Genomic DNA, 5,545 nt, shown 5'->3' with positions numbered 1-5,545 from the left:
CGTATTTCCCAGTCCCAGCTGTGCCTCTGCGTCCTGACTCCGCGCCGCTGTAGCGTCTCTGTTTCTACTGAAGGCGCAAGGAGTCTTTCTCCGAGAGAGAACATTGTTTGGTAGTTGTTGGCGCTCTTTTTTTTTCTGAGCAAGAAGATTTTTAGAAACGGATATGCCACCTTCGATTATATTTGAGAACTGCAATGAACGACTCGCAAAAAAAATCCGCGAAGCCGCGAAAGATGAAACGCGATATAGCGAGGGATCACTGTATAGCTTTTCCTTTTGGGGGGAATGGATTGGAGAGCTGCTCCAACATTGAGGTTTGGACTGTGACAAAGCAAAATGGACATCTCCAGCAGAATAAATGTTTCAAGAAAATAAGTTTGAGTGTATTAACTTCAAAAGCCCATTTTCTTGCTCTGACTGCTCTCGCTCTCGCTTACGGCCATACCACCCTGAGAACGCCCGATCTCGTCCGATCTCGAAACTAAGCAGGGTCGGGCCTGGTTAGTACTTGGATGGGAGACCGCCTAGGAATCCCAGGTGCTGTAAGCTTTTTGCACTCTTCCACTGGGTCAGCAGAGGCCGCCAGTGTTCCTGATAATTATCCAGCCAGATGTAATTCACTTCTAAGTACTTCTAACATTGAGATTTAATGTTGCACTATTGTACATCGTTTGAGATTTAATATTTTAGGAGTTGTGTGTGTGTGTCTGTCTGTGTGGTGTGTGCGTGCGTGCGTCCGTGCGGTGTGTGTGTGTGTTTGTGTTTTAAATAAAATTGAATTTCCCACTTTGGTCCACACTATTGTCAACATTTCTGTCTTCAAAAAAAAGCCAACTCAAGGCGGCAGATTCCTGAATGAAAAAACAATATCTAAAGAACTCAAGTATCATACTAACAACACTAATATTCCATCTGTCTATCCCCAACTGAATTAACTCCACACCTATCTCATCAGATTATTTGTAACAGAATAAGCAGATAACGTAGCATTTCCCTTTTCATATCTGCTACTTGCAATTTAGAATTTGTCAATAAAACTATGCTATGACACAAACTACAGTTTAAAGATGGCTGTGCTCCTAAAAAGAGCATCATTTGTGGCTCATAAACCTCACAGACACTGCTATGCTCTTTAAACATTTTTATGATGGTGAATTTTTCAATCAAATATCTTCTCTTTGATAATGCCCAAAGCTGGATTCGAACTCTCCCTCTGGGGTCTTCAGGGGTTTCAATCAGGTTGTCTATTACAGCAATTGTCAACTGGCCCGCACCGGCCCGGGATCGATTCCCGGTCATGCAACCGATCCCCGGCCATGGCACATTGCTTTTAAGTTGATTTCATTTATCGGACTTGAATCTGTTTGATTTTTTTGAAGGCGTTTCACCTCTCATCCAAGAGCCGTTCTAGGCAGATTTGATGATATGACGCTCATAGGCTATACAGTGATCCCTCGTTTATCGCGGGAGTTACGTTCCAAAAGTAACAACGAAGAAAGTGAAATCCGCGAAGTAGCAACTTTATTTTTTTAAATTATTTTACAATGCAATACTGAACAATAGAATGAAACCAAACATCAAAACCTGTTTTAAAGACCAAACTTTGTTTAAAACATAATTTTAATCTAGTAATACAAGGTTGGAAACATTGTCACTCGCGTTTTCCCAGTCCCAGCTGTGCCTCTGCGTCCTGACTCCGCGCCGCTGTAGCGTCTGTCTTCTTCTACTGAAGGCGCAGGAGTCTTTCTCCGAGAGAAGAACATTGTTATGGGTAGTTGTTGGCGCTCTTTCTTTTTCTGAGCAAGAAGATTTTTAGAAACGGATATGCCACTTCGATTATATTTGAGAACTGCAATGAACGACTCGCAAAAAAAATCCGCGAAGCCGCGAAAGATGAACCGCGATATAGCGAGGGATCACTGTATAGCCTTTTCTTTTTGGGGGGAATGGATTGGAGGCTGCTGCTCCAAACTTGAGGTTTGGACTGTGACAAAGCAAAATGGACAATCTCCACCAGAATAAATGTTTCAAGAAAATAAGTTTGAGTGTATTAACTTCAAAAGGCCATTTTCTTGCACCTGCTCTCGCTTACGGCCATACCACCCTGAGAACGCCCGATCTCGTCCGATCTCGGAACTAAGCAGGGTCGGGCCTGGTTAGTACTTGGATGGGAGACCGCCTGGGAATACCAGGTGCTGTAAGCTTTTTGCACTCTTCCACTGGGTCAGCAGAGGCCGCCAGTGTTCCTGATAATTATCCAGCCAGATGTAATTCACTTCTTAAGTACTTCTAACATTGAGATTTAATGTTGCACTATTGTACATCGTTTGAGATTAATATTTTAGGAGTGTGTGTGTCTGTGTGTCTGTGTGTGTGTGTTTGTGCGTCCGTTGCGTGTGGTGTGTGTGTGTGTGTGTGTGTTTGTGTTTAAATAAAATTGAATTTCCCACTTTGGTCCACACTATTGTCAACATTTCTGTCTTCAAAAAAAAGCCAACTCAAGGCGGCAGATTCCTGAATTGAAAACAATATCTAAAGAACTCAAGTATCATACTAATAACACTAATATTCATCTGTCTATCCCCAACTGAATTAACTCCACACCTATCTCATCAGATTATTTGTAACAGAATAAGCAGATAACGTAGCATTTCCCTGTTCATATCTGCTACTTGCAATTTAGAATTTGTCAATAAAACTATGCTATGACACAAACTACAGTTTAATAGATGGCTGTGCTCCTAAAAAGAGCAGCATTTGTGGCTCATAAACCTCACAGACACTGCTATGCTCTTTAAACATTTTTATGATGGTGAATTTTTCAATCAAATATCTTCTCTTTGATAATGCCCAAAGCTGATATCGAACTCTCCCTCTGGGGTCTTCAGGAGGTTTCAATCAGGTTGTCTGTTACAGCAATTGTCAACTGGCCCGCACCGGCCCGGGATCGATTCCCGGCCATGGCACCGATCCCCGGCCATGGCACATTGCTTTTAAGTTGATTTCATTTATCGGACTTGAATCTTGTTTGATTTTTTTGAAGGCGTTTCACCTCTCATCCAAGAGCCGTTCTAGGCAGATTTGATGATATGACGCTCATAGGCTATACAGTGATCCCTCGTTTATCGCGGGAGTTACGTTCCAAAAGTAACACGCGAAAAGTGAAATCCGCGAAGTAGCAACTTTATTTTTTTAAATTATTTTACAATGCAATACTGAACATTAGATGAAACCAAACATCAAAACCTGTTTTAAAGACCAAACTTTGTTTAAAACAATAATTTTAATCTAGTAATACAAGGTTGGAAACATTGTCACTCGCGTATTTCCCAGTCCCAGCTGTGCCTCTGCGTCCTGACTCCGCGCCGCTGTAGCGTCTGTTTTTCTACTGAAGGCGCAGGAGTCTTTCTCCGAGAGAAGAACATTGTTATGGGTAGTTGTTGGCGCTCTTTCTTTTTTTTGAGCAAGAAGATTTTTAGAAACGATATGCCACCTTCGATTATATTTGAGACTGCAATGAACGACTCGCAAAAAAAATCCGCGAAGCCGCGAAAGATGAACCGCGATATAGCGAGGGATCACTGTATAGCCTTTTCTTTTTGGGGGGAATGGATTGGAGGCTGCTCCAACATTGAGGTTTGGACTGTGACAAAGCAAAATGGACAATCTCCAGCAGAATAAATGTTTCAAGAAAATAAGTTTGAGTGTATTAACTTCAAAAGGCCATTTCTTTGCACCTGCTCTCGCTTACGTAGGCCATACCACCCTGAGAACGCCCGATCTCGTCCGATTTCGGAAACTAAGCAGGGTCGGGCCTGGTTAGTACTTGGATGGGAGACCGCCTGGGAACCCAGGTGCTGTAAGCTTTTTGCACTCTTCCACTGGGTCAGCAGATGCCGCCCAGTGTTCCTGATAATTATCCAGCCAGATGTAATTCACTTCTTAAGTACTTCTAACATTGAGATTTAATGTTGCACTATTGTACATCGTTTGAGATTTAATATTTTAGGAGTGTGTGTGTGTGTGTGTGGTCTGTGTGTGTGTGCGTGCGTGCGTCCGTGCGTGTGTGTGTGTGTGTGTGAGTGTTTTTGTGTTTAAATAAAATTGAATTTCCCATTTCCCACTTTGGTCCACACTATTGTCAACATTTCTGTCTTCAAAAAAAAGCCAACTCAAGGCGGCAGATTCCTGAATTGAAAACAATATCTAAAGAACTCAAGTATCATACTAACAACACTAATATTCCATCTGTCTATCCCCAACTGAATTAACTCCAACACCTATCTCATCAGATTATTTGTAACAGAATAAGCAGATAACGTAGCATTTCCTGTTCATATCTGCTACTTCTTGCAATTTAGAATTTGTCAATAAAACTATGCATAACACAACTACAAACTACAGTTTAATGATGGCTGTGCTCCTAAAAAGAGCAGCATTTGTGGCTCATAAACCTCACAGACACTGCTATGCTCTTTAAACATTTTTATGATGGTGAATTTTTCAATCAAATATCTTCTCTTTGATAATGCCCAAAGCTGGATTCGAACTCTCCCTCTGGGGTCTTCAGGAGGTTTCAATCAGGTTGTCTGTTACAGCAATTGTCAACTGGCTGGCCCGCACCGGCCCGGGATCGATTCCCGGCCATGGCACCGATTCCCGGCCATGGCACATTGCTTTTAAGTTGATTTCATTTATCGGACTTGAATCTTGTTTGGATTTTTTGAAGGCGTTTCACCTCTCATCCAAGAGCCGTTCTAGGCAGATTTGATGATATGACGCTCATAGGCTATACAGTGATCCCTCGTTTATCGCGGGAGTTACGTTCCAAAAGTAACACGCGAAAAGTAAATCCGCGAAGTAGCAACTTTATTTTTTTAAATTATTTTACAATGCAATACTGAACAGTAGAATGAAACCAAACATCAAACCTGTTTTAAAGACCAAACTTTGTTTAAAACAATAATTTTAAAATCTATATACAAGGTTGGAAACATTGTCACTCGCGTATTTCCCAGTCCCAGCTGTGCCTCTGCGTCCTGACTCCGCGCCGCTGTAGCGTCTGTTTCTACTGAAGGCGCAGGAGTCTTTCTCCGAGAGAAGAACATTGTTATGGTAGTTGTTGGCGCTCTTTCTTTTTCTGAGCAAGAAGATTTTTAGAAACGGATATGCCACCTTCGATTATATTTGAGAACTGCAATGAACGACTCGCAAAAAAAATCCGCGAAGCCGCGAAAGATGAACCGCGATATAGCGAGGATCACTGTATAGCCTTTTCTTTTTGGGGAGATGGATTGAGGCTGCTCCAACATTGAGGTTTGGACTGTGACAAAGCAAAATGGACAATCTCCACCAGAATAAATGTTTCAAGAAAATAAGTTTGAGTGTATTAACTTCAAAAGGCCATTTTCTTGCAACCTGCTCTCGCTTACGGCCATACCACCCTGAGAACGCCCGATCTCGTCCGATCTCGGAAACTAAGCAGGGTCGGGCCTGGTTAGTACTTGGATGGGAGACCGCCTGGGAATACCAGGTGCTGTAAGCT

The 5,545-nt window shown here is 42.2% G+C and overlaps 3 non-coding genes and 1 pseudogene across 3 annotated transcripts; all 4 read left to right on the top strand.

Moving 5' to 3' along the window:
* The first annotated feature begins 431 nt into the window (after positions 1-431).
* On the top strand, positions 432-549 carry LOC130521215 (5S ribosomal RNA). The gene has a single exon (XR_008949226.1). It is a non-coding gene; the product is annotated as a 5S ribosomal RNA (ribosomal RNA).
* A 1,537-nt stretch (positions 550-2,086) lies between these two features.
* Positions 2,087-2,204, top strand: LOC130521220 (5S ribosomal RNA). The gene has a single exon (XR_008949230.1). It is a non-coding gene; the product is annotated as a 5S ribosomal RNA (ribosomal RNA).
* Positions 2,205-3,745: 1,541 nt separating this feature from the next.
* Positions 3,746-3,866, top strand: LOC130521216 (5S ribosomal RNA; annotated as a pseudogene).
* A 1,560-nt stretch (positions 3,867-5,426) lies between these two features.
* On the top strand, positions 5,427-5,545 carry LOC130521217 (5S ribosomal RNA). The gene has a single exon (XR_008949227.1). It is a non-coding gene; the product is annotated as a 5S ribosomal RNA (ribosomal RNA).

The sequence above is a fragment of the Takifugu flavidus genome, unplaced genomic scaffold (genome assembly GCF_003711565.1).
Source record: "Takifugu flavidus isolate HTHZ2018 unplaced genomic scaffold, ASM371156v2 ctg796, whole genome shotgun sequence".
NCBI lineage: Eukaryota > Metazoa > Chordata > Actinopteri > Tetraodontiformes > Tetraodontidae > Takifugu > Takifugu flavidus.
The sequence above is the reverse complement of the archived record's forward strand: the minus strand, read 5'-3'. Positions and strand labels throughout refer to the sequence as shown.